General features: G+C 42.6%; 1 protein-coding gene and 1 long non-coding RNA gene across 4 annotated transcripts in view; one reads left to right on the top strand and one right to left on the bottom strand.

Moving 5' to 3' along the window:
- Nucleotides 1-25,122, bottom strand: part of PRKN (parkin RBR E3 ubiquitin protein ligase) — a 1,284,475-nt gene that overhangs the window by 415,613 nt on the left and 843,740 nt on the right. The gene's annotated exons all lie outside the window — the stretch shown is intronic.
- Nucleotides 1,864-11,298, top strand: LOC116763623. 2 transcript variants are annotated; one of them, XR_004352570.1, is made up of 2 exons: nt 1,864-2,000; nt 10,995-11,298. It is a non-coding gene; the product is annotated as an uncharacterized LOC116763623 (long non-coding RNA). The 2 variants fall into 2 exon arrangements; XR_004352571.1 differs by having other exon boundaries at nt 1,864-2,028.

Raw genomic sequence — 25,122 nt, 5'->3', positions numbered from 1 at the left:
CCAAACTTTCTGTTTATATGTATATATTTGCTGTTACAGTTATCCTAGGTGATGAAGATATTTTCCTCATTTTCAATAAAGGAAAAAAACTCTAACTTCTTGCTTCTATTGGCTAGAAGAACAGTATTACAGCTTTGTTTTAATGGAAAATAATCTCAAAATCTCAGTATTTTAAACTCTTAGGGTATTGCATTAAAACCACATTTGGTAAGTCCCACGTCATTCCTTAGATACAAATACTGAGAAGCACACTCTATTGGGACACACACCTAATGCACTGCCTAGGCAGATTTTCTGTTCAGTTACTGAAGATAAAGCTTTAAGGCTCCTTACTTGCATAGGCCCCTTCGTGGCTCTAGTGGGGATCTAGCAATGTGCTCACGTGGCCAGGGATTTCTGGAAATTTGAAAAGATATTTGAACAGCAGTTGGTTAGGACAGGTGTCCCTTTCCACTCTAGTGCCCCCTCTGGTACAGCTAGTCTGGGGATATTTCTTCCACTCATCAGACGTGTACAATGATAAGCAGAAGACTGATTCCCATCAATACTGTGCGTAATGGAAGTTCTTTTGGGACAAGAATACACTTGACAATGCACTTTATATGATTATAAATGCAACACTGATGCTTTTTCTTTTCTTTTGTAAAGGAAAGCACTTGGCATAGAATTTACATAGAATTTACATAGAATTTACATAGAATTCCTGTGTTTGAAGAGCAGAAACCTGCAGCGTGATTACACTGCACGTGCCTGCCAACTAGGAAGCTGCATGTTTTACGCGTCCCGATGTACCAGGTCGTGCCCTACTGCATCCGACAACATCTTAACCCGAAGAAATGTGGTCTCTGGATGGAGCAGCACACAAACTGCCGCAGTCTAGCAAAGGGCCTCAGGAAGCAAGTACTGTATTCCACTGACCAAATTCCTACTCTATTCATCAATAAATATCTATACGCTGCAATGAACAGGCTTTTCAATGACTTGATAATTAACGAAGAGGAATAATCACAGGGCCATCATGCAAAAAGACTGACATGTTTTGCTGACTTGACATGATATACTAACATTGACAAAAACAACATTGAACTCATAATATACCAGTATGAGGAAGACTGAAATTTATTGATGAATTTTCTCAATGTATGGAGTATTTAAGAGTAGTCACTATGTCAGAAAACTTGAATGCTCTGAAATCTTACAGACCTTATGTGAAAGAAAATGACTGGAGGTTTTCTCAAATTTGAAAACAAGCATAAAATGTCTTATCTTTACAAAAATAAGTTGTGAAACTGAAAGTTACTTTCAAAACCATCAATAATAAAAAATAAATTTTAATCAACCATGCTAAGGGGAAAGGCTAGATTATCTTTCTATTCATTCTATAGAAAATGATACTACAAAAGTCTTGCTATATAGAGGCCATCAAAGAGTATGCAACCGAACAGTGTAGAAAGAAGAGTATTACAGCGGAGTATCAGGTGTTTACTAAACACAAGGTCACTTTTCCAAAAGTGTGATTTTTATGGTGACTGTTGGCTTCTTAAAATTTGTAATCTGTTAGGCTTTATTTTCCTGTTCTCAACTATAAAATGATTTTGTATTCTTTTTCTAAAAAAGGACCCCCCAAATGGCATAATCTCAGATCCCAGAAAACCTGAATCTGTCTCTACTTACGGACGTCCCAGGCCTTCTTGGCCACCCTCATATTTCCGAAACACCTTCTGGATCGGGCTGTTTACCACCCTAGCCACCTCTGCAGGGACTGTCCCGGTTAAATGGTTTGAAATTTAACTTTAATCAGAGTTAATGTCTTTGGCATATCTGGCCCTCAGCCCCACACAAAGAGCCCTTTCAGCCTGAAGCTTCCTCTCCATTTCTGAGCTTGAATGAAAAGTCATCATCTCCTGGGCATGGACTTTTGCAAAACAATCTGGGGATGCAAACTGGAAACGGTGGGTAGGAAGAGGTTCAGCTCTGCGTGGGGCACACCTTGATCAAAGGTAATGGGAGACAGGAGGAAGCTGGCAGGTAAATTTCTCCTCCTTTCTGCCTTCTGAGGGATATCCAAGTTGTGGGTTTTTTCCTTGCAAATTTTCCCCAAAAGCCCTCTGTCTCTTTATGCTCCTGTGAAGTAGCCTGAACGAATGCACTGACTGGCTCGGCAGGTCTTCTTGCTCAATTCCCTTTATTTTTTTACCCTAGCCACTCTGAGCTTCCACTTCCCAAATAAGGAATAATTTTTTTTCCCCCCTCAGGCTCTGGTCTGTAGAAGACTTTGGCTAAAATGAAAAAGTTCTGGCAATTTAGCACGTAGGAAGCTTTCATTACTGTCAGCTGTTGTCATTACCACGCTCATCCACATCAAAACACAGCAGTCAGATGACCTTGTATTGGGTTGGCCACAAAGTTCGTTTGTAAGATGTTACACAAGACCCGAACAAACTTTTTGGCCAACCCACACAAGAAATAAAAACAATAAATGGAATTCAGTTAAAAGGCAGAAAAAAATACATTTTAAAAGAGAGGAATACTGTATTAAAAATAAATTATTAACTTGGAGAATGAAAGTATAAAAATAGACTTTGTTTTGATAAAGCAAAGTTTGGGTTAAGCTGTGATAAAGCACGTATTTATAAACACGTATTTATAGCAAAAATAAAGCATTTCTGTTCATTCTTGCGGAAAACCTTTTCCTGTACAAATGCAAGAGTGAAGGTTCCTAACAGTTCATTTTGTGCACGTCTGCACCCGTGTTTTATTTGCTGTCATTTTTCTCCCATGAAAAGTGGTGGCCACTCCTGTCTCAGAAGTAGGGCGAGCTTGCCTGTTCACCCAGTCAATTCTAGACAGATGGCCAATACGCATTTTCAAATCCTGCCAAAACAAAGATTGAATCTGGCATAAGCCTTAACCCACAACTTCCTTCCCCAAACATTAAATACATTTGCTTGGTAGCCTTTCTGACAACACAGGGGCATGTAGAAATTAAACACAGGGGCATGTAGAAACTAACGCACTGATCTGAGTTTGAGAGGAGAAAGCAATGCAAAAATGCATGATTGAAATAGGCCTCCCCAAACAGGAAGATTTATGTTCCCCTCTCTCTGGAAATATAAATCTCACGGAGTGTGTGATTTTGATTTGTGTTTGGAGTGCGGGAATATAATTCAACAAGATGGCACCGCGCTGCATCCAGTTAGGGACAAATGATGGTCTTAACGATGAGTACGCTCTGAACTGTGGTTGTGTAATAAGCCACACCTATAAGAGAAACTGCAGAATTCTGTCCGCCTGACTAACATGCACTCCATGGCCAAACAGTGTCCATAATTAACACGTCTAAAACAAGGGTCCTTCGCAACTGCTCTCACTCGCGCTTTAATCACAGTGAGTACAAGTTACTGAAGGGGTGCAGCAAATCTGAAGACCTCGCTAATGATGTCCTTTGCAAATGGCACTTTCCTCTCAGGTCACAGACACTGCAAGAGCCCAGGTTCTCCAACTGGTGCATTTTAATGTAATCGACAGAAAAGTGTAGGAAGACACATTTTTTTAGACCCTGAGCAAATTATCAGTGCAGGTAGGTATTCAGAGAATAAATATATCTACTGTGTCATTGGAGTTTTAAAAATATAATCAATTTGTACTAGAAATTAGGGCTCCATCTCAGATTCATCTAAATTGATTTGCCATTTTAAACTGCAGCCCATTTGTTCAAATCAGCAAAGCACAACAGAATTCTGTTTCCAACCAAGATTATTTACTAATTATTTACCAGGGTTACTAATCACTACCACGTTTATTCAGTCCTTCTTCCTTTTCTAGAACACCACACTGGTCTGCTCAATAACTCGAAATTGTTTTTGTTCCCGTGATATTTCCCCAGGTAACAAAAGGACAAGCTTGGGAACTTTAGGAATGAAGAAGTCATCTCTCACTGCATGTTTTAAGAGTAAGGACGGGAATAGGTAGAAAGATTCCCTTTCAAACAAACCCTATTTACCGCACAACCTCGGAGTAACCAGCAAAATACCGTGGGCAGTAAGCGAGCCATCAGACACCGTTCCTCTCCGCAAATAATGAGAAATGTAGTCAGCTAAGTCACAATAAGGCTTTACTAAGAGTAATTTAGCATAGTACTTTCTCGTTTTCTGCTATTTTTAGAAAAAGAGGAACCCACGTAAAGATTTAACTTGCAAACATTTTCAACCTTACGTATTTTAAGTACATCTTTGACATGCTCCCCTGTTGCCGAGAGTATCCCAGATACACTCATGTAGTTCAGGGACCTCCGATTGAGCAGTGATGAACTTGGGCCCAGCCAGGCCCCTGGGAGCGGCCAAGTGGGCCCCGCTCCCTGTGCTTCTGTCTAAAGGGGTCGTTTGCGGAGCTGTCCGGCCTCCCTCCCTCAGCTGCCCCTCCCCTGTCAGAACTGCTACGTGCTGCATCTCAGCCCCTCTCCCTGACCCGCTGCTTCTACCTGCTGGGCTGGGAGCGGCACGAGAAACAGTAACAGAGGAAGCCCTGACGAGGTGCGTGCCTTTCACACACAGGCGCTCACGGGCTACCAGATCCTGCGGGCCCTCCTTGGAGCAAACTGCTTCGATGGCACTGATTTTTTTTTTTTTTTTTTTTTTAGTTTTATTTACTCTTTTATACAGCAGGGTCTCATTTTATACATATTAGTGTATATATGTCAATCCCAATGATGGCACTGATTTTTGTGACAGTTTCCTATTTCCCTCCGAGACCTTTTTACAAATCTGGGCTTTGGGCACTTTTCACATGTGGGCTCCCTGCCTTTTTCGCAGCGGCCTGACAATCAGACAAGTGAGTGATGCCAGATACAACTGGAGTCGGAGCTCACGTCCGAGGCGGCCTTGGCTGAAAGGGTCCTGCAGGTTCCGCTCCCCCTTCCAGGTGGGCCCCAGGGCCCCGGAAGCCCCTGGCAGCCACAGCCTCTGGGGAAAGCCGGGCTAGCTCCCTCTCACCCAGAGCTTAGAGGGCAGGACGCCCGTGGCTCACCTCGGGGCCAGCAAACTGCAACCCAGCCCCTCAGCTCCAGGAGCTCAAGGAATCCGTTTGGGAGACTGTCAGAGCTTCCAGGACTGGGATCTGGGGGCCCCCAAATCTGTAAGCCTTTACGCCACTTAGCATTGAATGCCAACACAGGCCAATGCAAGGGCTTGGGACGGGAATGCACCTCACACGGCACGTTTAAACCAGGGATTTTTATCCCCACGGGGCTGCGGATAACGACTGCTCTTGGTATCCTCCGCTGGGTCAGACGCAGGAGAAAGTGCTGGCACCCTGCTTGGTTAATTCGTGTCTTTGTCCTGTGATTCTCTCACACACCTTGCAGAGCAATCATACTCTGTTAGCCCATTTTCAGGCTGAGGTAAGTAAGTCTCAAGGAGGTAAAATCAATTTGCCCCAAATCATGCTCCACAGTGAAGAAGTGCTAGGATTTGTCCCCAGGCTTCCCTGGAACCACTTCCCCTGCCACCTAGTCTGTCATATGCCAGTAATGGCAAAGTCTCCCTGGGACACTGTTACCTGACACGAGACATCTTCAATCCTAAGTGTCTCTCTGCTGTCTGCAGAAAACTTCTTCGTGTGAGATTCTATTTGCTCTGTCCACAGTCTCCTTCTAATCGTGTCCAGCTCAACAAGGAGAACAAAGAAATTGGCCCTGGATGAGTCCTGACACAGAGGCGGCCACAGTCTCCGTCCCCTGTGACTCAGGGCCTGGTCCCCAGCTCATCAGGCCAATGGTGTGCAGAGGCCGGGGAGAAACACAGGCTGCCGGGCTCCTGGGTCCTGGCTCATCTCACTTGCATCCAGCTCCCTGTTGACTAGCAGCAAACATTTGCTCCTTGGTAATGGCAACACGGTCCTGCCAGATGGAAGAAAGAGCCGCTCACAGGCCCACGGGACCACTGAACCCACACAGCCTCATCAGTGATGATGCTTTAATCGACAGATTCAGGTTACTAGGGAAACACATAGGGGCCCTGTAGCCTCCACTTACAGCATTAGTAAAGCAAAACACAGTGGAATAAAAAGAAGAGCTTCGTATTAAGAACCGGCCTCTATCACCCGACTGATGTTTATTGGATGCGCAGCTGTTTTTTGCCCAGATGTATTTCTAAGTACATGTGACTCGTCAGCTGCTCGCAGATCGTCTGCTTCCTCCTCACATATCCAGCTCAACAGCAACATGAAGTGATAGAAGGGAAGAATATCGGTGTCCTGCATTCTGCTCACAAAACCACCTTGACATGTCAACTGACAGTAGAAAAATCCCAGGCCCCCATCGAGGTTCCTGATTTTCGTAACATCAGCTGTGAGTTTCAGGGAAATGCATTTCACAATAATCAGCTCTGAACCCCAGGGCTTGGAGAGGGAGCGCTGAGTGTGTAGGAAAAGCAGACATTCTCTTCCTCTCTGAGGTTTTGTGGACTCTGATTCTCTAGTCTTAGGAGGGGCAAATTTAAGTGGAAGTGAAATCTAATGTGGATGGATCCTTTTCATTGTGGTGTACAGGTAAATGTCAGCTGGTACCCTTCTCAGAGCCCTGAAGCAACAGAAGCTAAGCGAGGGGGACAGGTGTGGTGGAGAAGTGGGGAGGGGGATGGGATAGAGGAAGGGGATAACGGGGGTGGGAGTGTTGGGAAACAGATAGGGCTGGGGGCGGATGTGTGGCTGCCTCTCCCATCACAGACGAGGCCTGCAGCTGCCCTGGTCTACAGCCCCGCTGGGAGGGCTTCTGGTAGCAGCAGCTGTGGCCACACAGGACCTGTCAGGGAGCCACGGAGGTCCCAGGGCATCTCCCTCAGAATGTCCCCCACTCTCTGGGGTCCAATGGCTGTCTGACAATCTTGAGTTCATCTCCATTTGAAGTTTCTCCCATGAAGGATCTCCTTGGCTTCTTAGTTACCAGTTGGACTCACCTGTCACCACTGGACAACACCCAAGAAAGTGTCAGATCACTGCAGTCACACGTTCCTTCCTTTTCAAGTCATCTGTGCCACACTATTTACTCCTGAAACTTTTCAACTGGTGACCACTTTTGCAAAAGTGCAAGCTCAAAGACATGCAAATGTTTATCAGAGATGTCTGCGTTTTAAAATCCAAGTAGGAATAACTTTCTGGGGTCCCAGAGAAACAACAGTTTTTTAATATCTTAATACTTTACCGAATGGAAGTATATTAATGAGAATTACAGCACCGCTTTTCAGGTGCTGAGACCTGAGCCGCGTATGGCGGGGGGATAGCACAGAGGCACATCCCTAAGCTTCCTCGGGGCTCTATAGTCACAGTGAGTTTGGAGAGATTAACGGCCGACCTCCCAGCACGGGGTTCTCGCTCAGCACTGCCGACACGTGTGGCCAGCTGTGTGATTCTCTGTTGTAGGGCTGTCCGTGTAGCCCAGGACGCTCGGCAGCAGCCCTGCCTGGTCTCCACACGCTAGACGCCAACGCTGCCCTGCCCCACAATTGTGACAACCTAAAATGTCTTCACACGTTGCCAAATGTCTTGCTTGGGGCGGGGAGGGGGGATGCCCAGGCTCGGGGGATCCCCTACCCTTCCATGCACACCCCTTCAAGACCCACTCGCTTCGAATGAAGCCAAAAGAGGTACTATTATTGCCCCACTTCACAGCTAGGTAATCACGCGTAAGGTTAGTGAGAGGAATGTACTTGCCTGGGGTCACACAGAGTGGTGTATAAGAATTACCTCATTCTAGACGAGGCCAGTGAGGCACCACATAAGGGGCTTAGGGATGAACGAGATAGAGTCGCCTGACCCCCTGACTCAAGTCTCCCCCCTTTCCGACTGACTTGGCAGGAATGGCTTACAAGCCAGGGAAGCCCAGAATCCCGTGAGGCAAGACCACTCCTGCCTCAGGGGCCCCCCGATTCCTGGAGTCTCTGTGTGGGCCCTCCACAGATACAGTTTCCTGTGTGGCCAAATGACTCTCCTTGTGCGGAGGCATTTGCCCTGAAGGCTGAGTTACTTCCTAATCCTTATGCTTAATACCTTCCGAAAGGCTCTTGTAAAGGAGAATGAGGCTGTACTGAGATCAGTTAGGTTGCTAATAATGTGAGGTGCAACGCTCGCCTAGAAAAATGCAAACGAAAAGGTTTTGCCTAAAACGTCTAGTCTCTAAACCAATGCTGGTCTAGGTCCCTTAGCACTTTGTTGCTGTCCTAAATACTGACCTTTTCGTATCTGCCTTCCTTGGTTCTAATACTGTGAGAGCTTTTCCCCAGCAGCAGCCTTCTCTGACACCCCCATGGGTTCTGGGCAGCTGACTGGGGATGGAGTGAGCAGTCTGGGGTAGGAGTTTGGTTACAGCAACGTGGAGAAATTAGGTGAGACCGCAGCATCTGACCCATTTTATGGATAATTAAGCAGTTGACTTGGAGGCTAGCATCTACTGCAGTGGCTGCAGCCACTGATACCTGTTGCGATCACAGGTACGGGGCGTAAGGTGTGCTGGAAGGAGGGAGACGGCTCAACTCCCATCCACCAGGCTGCTGGGGAGCACTCTGGTCTCCTAGAACTTTACATAGAGTCCTTTATTGTAGACATGCACTTCAGAGTTAACCTAACAACTTCAAGGAATTCATGATTCATTATTTATTTTTGAAGCCATGGTTATGACATGGTTCTGATTCCATGGGAAAGCCATTAATTAGAAAACATGCTACTCCGGACCTCTAAAATGATCAAAGTAAAAGATGGTGAGCAAAAGCACATTGTGGTTAAAAAATACCCCGACCAAGAGAGTTGCGTTGTAAGAAGTGTGAAAGAAGGGTAAGAAGAGCCACAGGGTAGCTGGGTCTCAGGTACACAGGTAGGGGGTGGGGATTAGCCACAACTCAGCTCCTCCATCCTTTCCGGGCAGCGTCAGAGGGAAGCTTTCTCTAGCGCCCACACACATTTAGGCGCTGATTTAGAAGCAGAGACATGCTGGATAAATGCAAAGTGTTTGTCAAAGCACTTCTCTCCAAGTGGATCTGCATAGCCAGATAACAGAAAAACGCCTTCCTCCTTTGCTGTCTGAAGGCTGGGACACAGTCTCACAAGAAAACTGATGGGTGAGACCATCTCAGACTCCACAATGAACCACACCTAATTTACAGGAAGAAAAAAAAAAACCCTGAGTACACCACCCCGATCTTCACACTCTCAAAAAAGCCAGTGGAAATCAGACACTGTGATTCTTCAACGGTTCTTACCCATAACTTGTTTGGGAAAATGTAATAAACTGATGCTCAATGTGAATAATAACTTCAGTGAGATGAGATTCTTTACCATCATTCTTCTACTTGAGAAATGCGAACACTCATTCAAACAAGCTGGCTGGAAGCTCTCGATGTTATTCTGCAGACGGTGCGTTCCCCAAATTGCTCTACATGTGGGATAGAGGGAGTCTCGCGTGAAAATGAGGATAATGATACCCTCTTGCAGGACAGTTTGAAGGGCTTCAGATAATGCGTGTGAAGCTGATGCTACAAGGCTTTGCCTCTCGGGCTGGCGGCAGTGGAGGTGGCCCACTGGGACCTGGGCGACCGTCTGGGGCATGTGTCCCAGCTGACTCGCAGCATACTCCGAGCAGGGTGCCAAACACCATGGCCCGCCCCAGGATTTGCAGTGGGGTTGCAGGTCTAGCTGCCCTGCAGAGCTATGTGACATTTAAACATGCAGCAAATAAACACGTGGGCGCCCTCAGGAGACGGGGCTTAGCCCACACTCACTGGGCGTCATGAGACCCCCATGGACAGGGCACTCCAGCCTACGCCTGCTACTTCCTGATTTGCACTAATTCTTTCTTACCCTTGGAGCTTCACGATATTTAACAATTCTGCAAATTCTTTAAAGCGTGAAATATGAAAAGAGTCAAATACGCTCTGAGGAAAAGGGAGGAATCATCTAGAATTAGTATTTTCAAAGAAGTTAGGGACTTGGCTTGTTTAACCCGTACGAAGGGATGACTAGTACTAATTAATGCAGGTAAAAGGGAACTGATTCTAATATGTGAAGGAGGGGCTGCCTGGACCAGGGATAATTTTGCAAACAGATCCAGAAGCAACGCCTGCTGCACCCGCCGTGCGGAGACATGCTCCCTGGGATCTTCCTCCCCTTGTTTAATCTGTGACATTGCCATTGGAATTTGTCATTCAAGGAGTTACAGCTGATGTTACGGCCTGAAGCACAGCTAAACCAAAATAAACAATCTGCTGTATTCTGCTTAGACTAATAGACAGTGATGTAAGGCCCAGCACACTGGCAGCGGCAAAATGCTTCTCTCACACTGTGTCTGCAACGTGGCCCGTGTGTGCACAGTGGCTTTGTCAAGAGAGGCCTCTGGGGCTCCGTCCATTGTTAACACCGGTGAAGGGACCCGAGAGGGGCTTGGGCAGAAATTTAACATTTTGCCTTGGTCTGCATCAGAGAGATTCTGTTTCTATCAGCTAGGAGAACAAGCTTTTAAGCTTAGAACACAAAAGCCTTTTTTATTTGATTTTTCTTGGGCAGGGGTGACCTCTGTCCTCCTGAGTCAGGAGGTTTTGCAGATACACTAACGGGCGGTGGGAGTCATCGTTACAGTTCACAGAAAGGGCCTGCAGCTTCCAGTATACAGAGACTTTAAGCCACCCTCACAGACACATTTCCAGTTGTCTTAAATGCCCAATATATGTTTTGGTATCACTTCCCAGCAAGGGTTCTCTTGGTATTTTTAATGCATTTTGCCACAAAGGTAACAGGATTTTGTCTTTGAGTGGGGGGAGGGGGTAGTTATTAGCTCATAAATGGCTTCCTCTCTGAAGAAGCGCTCACTCTGCCTGGTGTGATCTTTGACTGTAGCTTCCCTTGCACAGCCACCTTCAGCAGTGCTGCATCTGTGCATTCAGCTCCTAAGCCCAGTGTTTTCCATCTGAGTGTAATGTTATTCTCGTTTTTTTTTTTTAATTCCCACCCAGGGTCCCAGGAGCCCTGCCATACTCCAGAAGCACATGAGGCTGTGTCATGCCAGCGGTCACAGTGAGCTCCCTCATCTGGTTACGCCTTCCACTCAGGAACACTCGCTCCGGATGAGGGGAAGTTGCCACACATAACTCAGTTAAAATTGTCAACTTGAGTGGCCTGGATTAAATCTGGCCTCCTACACGCAATCAGTTTTCAATTTTATCACCTCACTCTAAGCAAAGCGTGAACAAGAGTTCAGTGCACGTGGACAGAGATGAAACAGGGTCCTCTTTAATAAACAGATGCTTTTTAAACCTCGTTATTCTAACTTGTGATTTTCTAAGCGTACAACCAGACACGGTTATAACGACCATATCCCTCTCCAGGATTTCCGCGTGGACCAAAAACTAAGAGTGAGTTCACCGAGAGGGAAGGGAGGAAGTAGGAAGAAATGAAAATTCCCTGTCCTGTTGGATGCTAGGCCGGAAGCACCACCTCGTTCCTGCCAGGTGTCCCCTCCTCCAAATAGGCCAGGCTGTAAAGTGAGTGGGGCAGGTGAGGTGCCCAGGTCTGTGACAGCACCTGTGAAACTGACAAGGCGTCACTCTGCATTTGGGGTTTGCGTGCCTCTCACTCCTGCGTCGCCCACCCTGCCGTGGGATGCCTCTCACTATAAAGCTCATCCACGTCTGCTCTACGTCACGGCCTGGGCACTAAACGAGGGGGCATCTTGCTGCTGATTTCTCAGCACAGGTAACGCTCTGGCAGTGACACTCTAGGGCAGCCCCCCCGGGCACCCCTGCTCCCCTCACACGCGTCCACCTCTCCTTAAGACAGCCCTCAGCTTCTCTGGGAGGATGACGAATAATTCTCATGACTGCAGATCTGTGAACGTTCCCCTTCCTCCCACTGATGGGATAGTGTGAATGAACATGGAAGAGGAAAACAAAATGAGAAAGAAGGAAAACCATGAAGTTCCACCTCTAGATGGGGCTACTGTCTGCAAGTGTCCTCTGTTTGGTCTTTAAAATTCAGTTCACTTCAACTGAGATAGAAATTAGGTATCAACAGAGAATTTACAATTTAAATCAAACTTTGACTCAAGTAATTAAGTCTTTAGTCCTGCGAACCTCATTCACAGCCTCAGCATCAGGCCGCTGTAGGATGGCTAAATTTCTTAATTTCCTGGGTGCCTGTTTAAAAAAAAAAATCCCCAATATTGAATAAACTAAAAGGGAAGAGTAGCAAGCAGTTAATGTTTATGTGTTCTTGAACTTCAGACTATGGATAATAAGAGATTAACCGTGAGAAGAGACTTCCCAAAATGCTTGGCAAAACCCTGGTAAATTTCAATTTGTCCACGTGGTAATAAACAAGTCTGAGGGAGGAAAGCCATGTTTCCATTGGCATCAGTACTTTACTCTGCATAAAAGTTCTAGCAAGTAATAGCTCTGGAAGCTCTTTTAATGTTTTCAGAACTAGAAGTGCAGGCAATCTTATTGAGGAAGCAAGAATAATGGGTCTTTCTACGTTATTTCTGAGATACTGAGCATAACAGCGTCAGGAAACTACGTGTGAAGTCATCAGGAGAAGGAAAGCTTTGCGTATGTCATCTCTTTAGACTTAACCCCCTTGCTCAGGACAAAACATGAGAGCAGAAGTGGCCCTGCCTCACGCATTTCTTAATCATTCCTGTCAGCTGTGGTACTGTTATTATATGACTGCTGAAACAGGGGATGCTCATGGAGTCTACACTACGTGTCAGACACTGTTTCAATTGCTCCATATACATTGACTCATTTCGTCACTAAAGCATGCTGTGATTTAAATATTATTGTAATCCTCACTAGAGAATTAAGTTACTTGTCCAGAATCATGCCCAAGCTCTTAATCCTTACTTTCGATTCTTCCAAGACTAAGGGCCATTCTGAAAACTCAGCTTGACCCGTAATATAACAGAGGGGCACCCTCTTCATCAGGAGGCAGTGTGGCTTAAAAAAATGACATGTGCCGTCAAGACAGACTTATATCCAACTCCTCCCACTAACGCTCCAGGTTGTATGCCTCTGACTTCAGAACTTAACTTGAACCCTTGAAAGCCTTCTTAGGTTCAGGAGAGACAGCTTGGATGCAAAGCGGAGATGGGGGATGAGTACATTCAGGTACCACTGATCCTGATTCCTGGGCACCACAGAAAAATCATCCGATGGGTGAATCAGAAGGCATACGCTAGTAGGCAAGTACACAAAATGTATCATATTATAAAATTTTATTAGCGGTGACAGTTTTAAGGGAGATTTAGCAATATTTCAAACTCAGGCATCAAAGTCTGACAGATTCAATTTTGTGTTTATCAAGTTTTCTGATGACATACCAAAAAAGAGCATTCCATAATCTTCAGGCCAGCCCTTCATATGCCAGGTGTTGCTTGCCTACAACTGGTGGAGTCAAAATGGAAAGCATCTTTCCTATTTGCTAAGGAACAAAGGAGGGCTCAGTCCCCCAACATTGCTTACTTAGAGCAAGTTCATCTCAAAAGAAACCCCTTGGCCAAGCAGGCAGCCAATCAAATGCAAAGTGCAGACAGCGTGATTATAGAGGGGTGGAGACATCGGATGGCACTGGGGGCATCACAGTTAACAAGCAGGCAGTTTCTGGAGACTCACAGATTAGCACATTATTGCAGCAACTGGAACCAGCAGCTAAAACACATCTACCTGATTATCCTGGGAGCAACCTACTCTGGACAAGCAAGAGCTGGAAAAACTCTATCTGGAAGATCACCAACATCACAGGTGTCAAGCCCCATTTCTCTTAATAAAACCCAGGAACAAAACAGAAGGCACTGGGAAGCATGGTGAAAGGTCACTGCAGCAGCACTAGGGGAATATAAGGGAATGGACACATCTGAATATCTCCCAACCCGAGTTTCTTTTCCTTGTTCCTTACAGCAAGATGCAAACAGCACCCCATACCTGCACGTACGTTGCATGTATTAAACGGCTGTGTGTATTTATCTAAGCCCAAATTCCTATTTCAAATATAAGAAAATAAAGCAAACAAGAGAAAAGAGTGTTCACTAGGTAATCCAAGTGAAAAACAGGAGCCTGGATCAAGAGTGAGCCTGCCTGCTGACTCCCCGGGCCTCCGGCCTCCTGGTCCACCGAGGGCTCCCTCTCTTCACTCCCTCTCCTTTTCCTCTTTATTCCTCACGATGATGCACATTCTCATTTGACAGTTTCCGTGGATTGAGGCTGAATGTTAAGTTTTCTGCCGAAATGGGTTCAGGATCTTGTCAGCTATTTCCTTTAGTGAAATACACTTTCATCTTTAATCTACTGAAGAGTGCTACTTATGACAGGGGCTCCTTAGAGAAAAGAACTCTGAGGGATGGGCTGCTACCATATTTAAATTGGCCTTTACCTAGATAAGTAAATACAAAGATAAGGTCAAAAAAGGTTAATAATTTATACTCAGAAAAGCTTAAAAGGATTCCATAATTTAAGCCTCTCATGAAGGTACGAAACCGAACTCCATATGATACCTCTGAAGCCAGCTTGACACTGTGACTTTGCTTTGTTCAAGCTAATGGTGCCATTATTCTCCCAGCTACACAGTCTCCAAGTCAGAGAGGCATGAAAGATACCTTCTGCTTCTTCAGGGAATCGTTTACCAGTAGCTAGAATTTTAGTCACTAGTTCTTCTCACAACTCTTCTATTTTATTTTTATTCTTACTAGGACAATTGAGAAAAAGACTCTTCCTCTTATCCTTCCTTGTTTGAATCTACCTTCCATTTTTAAATTATGCCAAAGTATATTTGTGAGCATGTCACTGCCAGTTCAGACGCAGGTTACATCTCTGGTGAACCTCCTCTCCTCCCAAGGAATTCTGATTAGGCTGCCAGTTGCCTGGAAGCCTCGAGGCATGGCGCCCTGCTGTCGAATTTAACTTTAAAGTCTTCGTGCTACCATATGATCCAGCAATCCCACTCCTGGGCATATATCCGGAGAAAACCATAATTCAAAAACACACACGCACCCAAATATTCATTGCAGCACTATTTACAATAGCCAGGACATGGAAGCAACCTAAATGTCCATCGACAAAAGAATGGATAAAGAAGATGTGGTACATATATATGATGGAATATTACTCAGCCATAAAGAAGAACGAAATAATGCCATTTGCAGCAACACAGATGGACCTGGAGATTGTCGTAGTGAGTGAGGTGAGTCAGAAAGAGAAAGATGAATATCACACGACACCGCTTACATGTGGAATCTAAAAAAACGGTACAAGTGAACTTATTTACAAAACAGAAATAGAGTCACATGTAGAAAACAAACATGGTTACCAAGAGAGAAAGTGAGGGGAGGGATAAATCAGGAGATAGGGACTGACATATACACACTACTATATATAAAACAGATAACTAATAAGAACCTACTGTAGAGCACAGGGAAGTCTACTCAATACTCTGCAATGACCTATATGGGGAAAGAATCTTAAAAAGTGGATATATGTATATGTGTAACTGATTCACTTTACTGTACAGCAGAAACTAATAACACAACATTGTAAATCAACTATACTCCAATAAAATTTTTTTAAAAATTAAAAAATAAAGTCTTTGTGTGTAGGTGAGGACAGAGGGAGAAACTGATGCTTAAGGGAGCAAAACAATTTAGAGTGGAGAGTAGCAGAGATGAGCAGCAGGGTTACTTCCAGGCCATATAAAGGTGAAGGTTCAGGCTGCAGTTTTGCCCCATCACCTTTAATAAGCATGGAGCCAAGTGAACAAAAAGACATCTTAAAGGTTTAAAGAGCAAAAGGAATCTTTCAAAAATGTATTCCTTGTTTATAAAAGTGTCAAAAACTCTTCCCCTTGTTACCTAAAAGTATAAGGTAGCTGTAAAACCCAAAATAAATGTCTACAGAATGGGAGCAGAATATTTTACCCCTAAGGAAAGTAATTATCCAGTTTGTTAAAGAGCTAACATTGACCCTGGTGGTTGGGCTGAGACGCTAAGAGTGAACGGCCGTCACGAGGGCCTTTCTACGGAGCTGGCCAGTAGAACTTTCAGCTTTGATGGAAATGTTCTTTATCTGCTCTGACCGCATGCTAGTCACTGGCCACCATGGCAGCCGAGCAACTGAAAGGTGCCTAACACTATCGAGGAACTAGAGGAAACTCAGGCTTAGGAAATTAAAACAGCTCAGCCAAGATCACAAGCTTAGCTAACGGTGGAGTCAGCTTAACCCACCCCTGTCTGACTCACCATCAACGGGCCCTTGAGCACTAAACACTAAAATGCGCTTGAGCCGTTCAACCCCTGGGCCAAGAACTCACTTCCCAGGGGCCTCAGGGCTACAGCGGGTCCAGGACAGTCGGAGCCCCAGGCCAGCAGCCTCCAGGCTGGTGGCCTCTGTCCAGAAGCAGCACTGTCTCTCCACCCTTGTGAGGCCTACACATATCATCTCTCTTCCTTGTGTGCAATGAGGCAAACGTGGGGAGTACTTTTCTGGGAAAAGCCACATGGGCCTATGCCCCAAATTAGCAAGGATTCCAGAACACCCATGAATAGCACTGGAGGCTGGGAAATCTTCTCATGTGTCGCGAGATTTTAAAATCTTGTTTGTAGTAAAAATATTTACTGAGCACCTGTTCAACAGTAGGGGAAATTTCTGATCCATTGATGTTTTGGAGGAGCCTTCAACACTGTCAGCAGTGAGGAAGACGTACCCAAAGTATTACCTCATAGCTCGTATATAAGAGAACTGGACGGGGGGAGCTCTCGGCACCCCTGGTGGAGGCTCTAGGGAAGACTGAGGTCTCTCACTTATTTTGCAAGTGAGGAAACTAGTTATCAACAGAGACGGAGTTTGTTATCGGAGGTCCCCAGGCTTGTGACAGTCTGTTGCACTGGGTCTCAGTTACTACCTCCTCAGGAAAGCTACAGTAGGCGTTTGTGAAGGTCAAGATAAAAGAGCATTTTAGCCTTATTCTGTCTTTTTCCTCTTTATAAGTTATACTGTTCTTTTTGGATAATTGCTTCCTATTAAATTCATATTCTTTTTTTTACCCTCATTTGTGTACGATTAGTTCTTACTGGAAAATTAATTTTGCATTTCCAATAATTTAGATAATTTGATGTCACTAATATCTGGATAAATTGATAAAGCATCAAAAAAGGCCTTCTCTACCTTCATATCCTGTCATATAATGCATTCTCTTACCATCATAGGGAAATCAAAATATGACTCTTTAAATCCTTTTTGTTTTTCAAATTTTATGAGTTTAACATGGACGGTATATAAATCACAATCAAACATTTTCTTCTTACCTCATCTGATTTAGCTTGATAAAAATCAACTCCATTTATATGTATGTCTTTTAGAAATATGTCTCTGTTTTTCCCAAATGGATATGTCTTACATCCAATGTTTAAGAAAAAATTCCAGTAGCACCTCCCTGGGGAATCTGAACTAGCCCCTGATTATGCTAATGGAAGCCAAGAGGTTTTCAAAGCAAAAGAACTATAATAAATTATTCATAAATAGGCCTCTCTTGATGGTTCTGGTGTTTCCGGATTTTCCAGACCATAGAGGATACTTGGTATGATATACATAAGCTGAGCTGAAGATGTACAGAGGGAGATGGGAATCGGAAGTTAATTGCAACTTTAAAGCACTGCATTTTTTCATTCAGTGTATTTGCAGGAATTGGCTGGGCAAAGGCAAGACCAGGGAGCCTGCCTGTCTGATTGGCCTCGGTGGCTGCAGGCACTTCTCAAGGGCGGGGACTTGTTTCTGACAGAGCTGTGGTCCAGTCCCCAAAGAAAATGACTCCCCAGGAAAATAAAGGATGACTCCCTTGCTTACCTGCCTCGATAAAAACCCAGACCTCCTTCCTTTCATTTGAGACTCATTAATGGATGCTCTCTTCATGGTAATAACCTAAATAAAATTACCTCCTTAGTTGTCTGGGGCACTTTGTCTTTGACACGGAATAGACTTCAATTAGTACAATATTCATATTTAGCCCTACAATTTAAGAAAGACCGTGAAGAAACTGAGAATAACTGGATTTGAAAAAGATAAGAATGAGGGGCTTCCCTGGTGGCGCAGTGGTTGAGAGTCCGCCTGCTGATGCAGGGGACGCGGGTTCGTGCCCCGGTCCGGGAAGATCTCACATGCCGCGGAGCGGCTGGGTCCGTGAGCCATGGCCGCTGAGCCTGCGCGTCCGGAGCCTGTGCTCCGCAACGGGAGAGGCCACAACAGTGAGAGGCCCGCGTACCGCAAAAAAAAAAAATAAAAAAATAAAAAAAATAAAAAAAAAAAAAAGATAAGAATGAGGTGGGTGAGAGACGCTGTAAGTCCTGATGTGCCTGGAACAGTTCAGATTTATGTCAGTTGTCTCAGTATAATTATTAATAGCACCCCCTACTACTCTCAAAAGTATCCTGGTCTAAAAAAAACACATGATATCACTTATATGTGGAATCTAAAATATGACATAAATGAACTTATTTATGAAACAGAAACCGATTCACAGACATAGAGAAGAGACTTGTGGTTGCCAAGGGGGAGAGGGGCTAGTGGAGGGATGGAGTGGGAGTTTCGGACCAGCAGATGCAAACTACTATATATAGAATGGATAAACAACAAAGTCCTACTGTATAGCACAGGGAACTATATTCAATATCCTGTGATAAACCATAATGAAAAGAATATAAAAAAGAATGTATACATATGTATAACTGAATCACTTTGCTGTACAGCAGAAATTAACACATTGTAACTCAACTATACTTCAATAAAAAAGAAGTATCCTGGTCCAGACAAAGAATTATACGGTCATCAGCTGCTGGTCCTATCATAAACCCCACACCCCAGCACGGTCCTAAGCATAGAGCCAAAACACATCTACTGAAATGCAAATAGGGAGATGCCAACAACCCTTCCCCTTCACCTTCACTGTGGTGTGGTGTGAGCTACAGGAAGCTGGCTCAACTGCATAGTTAAGGTATCACAGCTATTAAATACTGGAAAGCGGTATAATCTCTATGGCTACCATTTTTTTTTCTTAATCAGAATATCTGATTAAATAGTTCTAGTTTGTCACGGATAGATCTTAGACTTGATGATTTCCTAGGGATTTCTGTAGAGATAGAAGTCCCTGAATTGTTTCAGCCTGTCCTCTGGTTGGGTGGGTACATGTGTAATAGACTACTGGCAGTTGGCCATGGGTAGATATTTATTGTGGCTAAGGAAAAATCAATTTTGAGATAGCTCTTGAAGGATGAGTCCTCAATATTTAATCAACTAGTGGAAAATACAAGAAAGGTTAAATAACTTTCAACAAAATAGAGTCATCTAAACGTTCTCACTTGCTTGTCTTTATAAAGGGCTATTTTTCACAAGATAATAATTTCCCTTCTAATGGAACAAAGCTTGAGACGATATCAGGAAATGTCAGGAATGTTTTGAAAGCCATGACAAATCTGGTCTAATTTCTTCATTCTGAATTTTTGACATATTATTCTATTTGTATTTAACTTCCTGTTAGCACTGATGCTGTGTTTATAACAGTCATACTAACGTGTGGGTGAATGAGACCTGCAATGATAAACTATTGGCACTTCAATCCTATCACCACTCTTCTTATTATCTCTTTGCCTATCCCATCTCTCAATCTCTACCAAATACAGGTGATTCTAAAGATAACTGAGTTTACGCTATGGAGTTTCCATGAAATTATAAGAAAATACATTTGAACTGTCAATGCCCCAATATCCACAAATAAATACCTGTATTACATTCTGCACAAATAATGTTTCCTTAATTCTTACTGTGGCAGAGATGATAATCACAGAGGGAATTTTAAAAACAGACAATTACAATCAGAACAGGAAGATGGAAGAGGAAGTCAAAAACATGGTCACAGAGCATTGATCAAAAAGGCCAGAGAAAAGCAGAAAGCAGAATGTTGGGATCTCAGGGTGGAGATCAACACCCAATTCAAGGTATATTTAATAAAAATTTAACAGGACTAACAATCTAGTAGGTATTACAGTGAATATAAAAGTAATATGAGGGCTTCCCTGGTGGCCCAGTGGTTGAGAGTCCGCCTGCCAATGCAGGGGACACGGGCTCGCGCCCCGGTCCGGGAAGATCCCACATGCCGCGTAGCGACTGGGCCCGTGAGCCATGGCCGCTAAGCCTGAGCGTCCGGAGCCTGTGCTCCGCAATGGGAGAGGCCAGAACAGTGAGAGGCCCGCGTACCGCAAAAAAAAAAAAAAAAAAAAAGTAATATGAGTCTCTTGCCCTAAAACAATTTAGATTTTCTAGAGAAATATTAAATGTACATATAAAACCTTTGAATGTGTGACAGTATATGACAAAATGTCTCCCACAGTGGTATGGAATAAAAAGGAACAAACAAAAAAGCAAAAACAGAAGGAGTAGCTGTGAATTTAATTAGTAATATCTACTTGAAAAACTTTAGAAAGGATAGTTTCGGTTGTTAGTCAAATGCAGCTAATAGGATTCAGAGTGAGCACTGAATGGGCATCAGAGAGCGGGAAACAGGAGGCTGAGAAATGAGATGAGGAACAAAGCGCAGCAGCAAAGAGACAGCCAGAACAATAGGAGAAAGCACGTCACAGCCTGTTTTTATGTCAATTTTAAGGGAAACTGGTGTTTTCCTAAAAGCGTATATATTTGATGGAGAAGTGCTGCCCATTTCAGTAGCAAAATAACTTCATTATATTGCTGGAAGAATTTAAGAATTGAAAATTGGAAGACAGCAGGCGGAAGATATACATTTTGTATTAATATGGCAATATGGAGTGAGACTTAGGAGCTCTGATATAATATAAACTTTTACTGAAAACAATTTTATTTTCTCAGTGATTTCACCCTGGCTTTATGCTAACATCTTTTTAGGGAATGTATTTTTCTGAATACAGTTTATTGTATTCAAGTGATAGCTTAGAGATAGTCATTCAAGGACTTTTGGGTCTTAAATGCAACAGTCTGATAATGTTGTTAAGCAAGTTTTGAGAGATTATAAGACAACAAAAGAAGTTTTGTTTCACATAAGTTTGGACAATGACATATTTGAACATTATGGTTTTTCAAAGTCAGTATTCATTTTTAAACTATAGAGGAAGCAAGCCTTTCGCTTTTATCTCAAGTATATTTCAGGGTCTTGGGGTCAAGCACTAAATTGAAATTGTAGTATGCAATATGGCTCTATTTCATAGCTCTAGGAATACTGCCAATTTGCAAAGGCTGAGTTACTTAGACTTTTTTCTTGGAAACTAGAATGCCTTCCTTCAGGACTTACTGTCCTCATAGCTTTCCAAATATCATTTACATTATGCAGGAGGTCTTTACTCAAAAACGTTCATATCACACAATTTCATAAATAAGGCAAAGAACTAAAGCATTGAGGTGTTGGTCAATCTGCAAAATATTGACAGGTTTTTATGCTCAGCTCTAAGAATTTTACACAAACATTATTAATCCCATCATGTCAGGTCAGTGCAAAAGCAGTGACAATGTTTCAAGTGTTAATTCAGTGAGATAGCCCTAGGACAATGAAAACAGGACAGAAAATGTTAAACATGAAAAACTGACTGAAAATGAGAGATGCTGCTGCTGCATATGTCATGACATGTTAGAAGGAATGAGCATGAAGGACAAAAACAAGCCAACAAAACTTGCGAAAAGTGTATTTTGAATCCATGCAACCCATAATGATCAGATGGTTATATTTGGCAAGTAGGTAGGTGAATTACTATATAACCTATATAAACTTAGGTTAAGGTTTTTTCAAAATAGGAAAGAGTAAAACGGAAAACTCCCATTATGGATAGCCTTCTAGAAGGAAACATCAGGATTAACGTATTCCTTGAGCTTTCTCTTGGTCCTCACACCCATTCTTCTTGTAACCTATACAACAACTTTAATGTCCTATTGTAAGATCACTTGGGGAGCTTTGTAAAAAAACTGATGCTGGTTTTCCATTCCTCCCCACCCAGAAATTCTTCCTGCAATGGTCTGGGCTGGAGTCTGCACATTAATAACCGTGAGACCTTCTCAAGTGATTCTAACACGCCACCAGAGCTAACAAACACTGGTTTACAGGGAGTAAGTTTGAAGCATCTTTTATCAGATACCTAACGTAGCCTTATTTCATTCATTCTCAAATCCCCATTTTTACCACTTTCTTCTTCCTTTAGAATTTGGATAGGGATCCTAACAGTATTAAAATTAATTTAATAGGTCCAAAACCATTAATTCATTTATTTACTGCACACACGCTTACATCTCACACCCCAGAATTTAGAAAAGGACTCCAGACACAGGTTGCTAAATCCCCACCTGTTTATTGAGTCACTTAAAAAAAAACTGTTCACTGTTATAGTGACAATAATTTTAGGCTTCAGGGTAAGCTCAAATATAATTGCCCTTTTTCTACACTGTCCTTTATTGGATTTTTTCCCATTATAGTAATATTTAACAGATAATCATTATTTTACACTTGTTTCAAATACTGAAAACAACTTATGGGACTAATATAACCTTGATACTAATATAATTGGATAACAACACTATAAGAAAGTCACAGGCCAATTTCATATAAGAATACAGAGTGAAAATCCTTATGAAAGATAACCTAACTGAAAAAAATGTACTTTTAAAAAAAACAGAATCAAGAAGGGTTTATCACAAGGATGCAGTAATAGTTTAGCATCAGAAAATTTGTTTGTGTAGTTCGTGAAATTAATAGACTGAAGGAGAAAATGCTCGAATATGCTACCTTGAAAGATGCTGACAAAACATTAATATATATATATATTTGTGTGTGTAGATAGATAGATACAGATATAGATATAGATGTATGAAGCTGACGCAAAACTAGGAAGACAAAGGAACTTCCTTAATGTGATAAAGTGTATCTATCAAAAGAAATCCTCTTGCTTTTGTAGGGAAACATCCCATTTAATGAAGAAACTTTAGACCCATTTCTTTTAGTGTCAGGAACAAAATTAAAATGTTTAGTATTACTCCTACTGTTTAATGTATATTACCAAATGTCCTGGACAATAAGAAAAGAATCAGAAATAAGAGGTATAAGGATTATCATGGAATAGAAACAAAAGAAAAAATATTACTTAGAGATGACAGGCTTATCTATGTACATCCCCAGAGATCAAAGGGAACTTATCAAAAAATTGTAAAATTCCATTAAAGAACCTTGAAGTGGATTTGATGAAATGAAGGGATATACTCTATTCAATAAGGAGAACAGTTAAAGTTGTATATACCAGTTCTTCCCAAAATAATCCATAGTGTGTCTTTTTTTTTTTTTTGAGGGGGTAACATATAGGATTCTTTTCTAGTTAGTTTCCTCAATCTTCTCACACATTAAGTATAACTTACATACTATCTAACAATACTTCACAGTTTTTATGAACGGTTATGAAACAGGAGGCAAAATGAAAGGTGCAGTAGACTTGCCAGCTGGGTGCTACTGGCTCTCCCACCAACTGGATGAGTCAGCCAGTTGCATCATTTTCCTTCCCTGAAACTCCTTTTCTTCGCTGATAAAATAAGACTAGACAATAGTAGGCATTCTTTACATTTTAAAATGCATTCCTTTTCGTAATAAGCTTAAAAGTCTAATAATGCCCACCACGTCTGCACGCTGAGTACCCCCCAACCTGCTACCACACAACTCATGTATAAGCTTTCTGACATAGTTCTTTAGGGTGATATTCTCCACATTAAGCTAGAAGATGGACTATATCTTCTAGAGAACTTTATCAGAATTATAAAAAAAAAGAGTGCTTGCATATGCTTTCTGTAATGTGACTCAAGGGTTTTTAAAAATCTTCCATATTTATCAAATATACCAGTTTTAATCTATTAGAGATGTACATTGAAAGTGTTTTTTTTTTTTAATTTAGTGGTGCTTATAATAAGTAGTGAGTAGAACTGATGAAACAAGATTTTCAATATATTTTTACAAATACACATCCCCCTCTTCCCAGAGTGTAATCACAGGGTAACGTGATCTCTAGGTTTCTTCTGTTTCTATGATTCAATAATTATTCCTGCTGTAAAACTGACTAGTTTGCTTGTTTCTTTTGAGGCGCATCGGAACACCAAACTCATCCATCTGTTTCTCCTTTCTCCCTTCTCTCCCACTCAACAACCTAAAATGGAAGATTCCAAGCACTAAGATGCCAGGGCTTATACACATCAGAAACAATTTCTTCCTGAAAGTCAGACTGTCCTTAGGGTCACTGCTAACACTAGTGTACGTTTGCTGAGATCAGGGTTGACACATTTTTCTGTAAAGGATCAGACAGTAAAGTTCTGGCTTTGTGGACCATATGTTCCCTATCAGAACTACTTAATTATTCCCCTGTAGCATGAAAGCAACCACAGACAATACATAGAGGAGTAAGTCTGGTTGTATTCCAATAAAACTTGATTTACAAAAACAGGGTGCGGGCTGGATTTGGTGCATGGACCCTAGTTTGCCAACCATGGGCTTAGACGTAGTTCACCCACTGAACAGGTGTGTCCTATCCTGAAAGGAGGCCTCATGTGAGCATGAACAAGTCTCTCTCTACTTATTTCAAACGAATAAGGTATTTTTTCAAATGGCACACATTTTCAATTGACATGGAGTGCGTGTGCATATGTACACACTGACTTACCTCAATTCGATTTTAACATTTTTAGACACAGGTCACATAAGCAGAATATCAGCTCAAAGCAGTTCTAACAGACTCAGTTTGAAAAATAACAACATAGGCGTTGTGTTATTAATACTGCCACTTCTACACTTTCTCCCATCAGGTTCATTAACAGTAGTCCAAGTGTGACTTCAGGTAATGATCACTTCAAGTGAACTCACGTCTATTGCCAAAGTGTGAAGTTATAAAGGAGAAAATACAACTTCATGGAGAAGCAAATCATTCATCATTGATTAAGCGTTAAATCAGTTAGGCAAGTTTTGTTGTAGCATCCAATTATCAGGTTGGCAAAAAGCCACTCAGTAGACAGAATGTAACAAATGGCCAAGGATCTTAAATTCATGAATTGAGTGATTTACCAT

The sequence above is a fragment of the Phocoena sinus genome, chromosome 12 (assembly GCF_008692025.1).
Source record: "Phocoena sinus isolate mPhoSin1 chromosome 12, mPhoSin1.pri, whole genome shotgun sequence".
NCBI classification, from domain to species: domain Eukaryota; kingdom Metazoa; phylum Chordata; class Mammalia; order Artiodactyla; family Phocoenidae; genus Phocoena; species Phocoena sinus.
The sequence above is the reverse complement of the archived record's forward strand: the minus strand, read 5'-3'. Positions and strand labels throughout refer to the sequence as shown.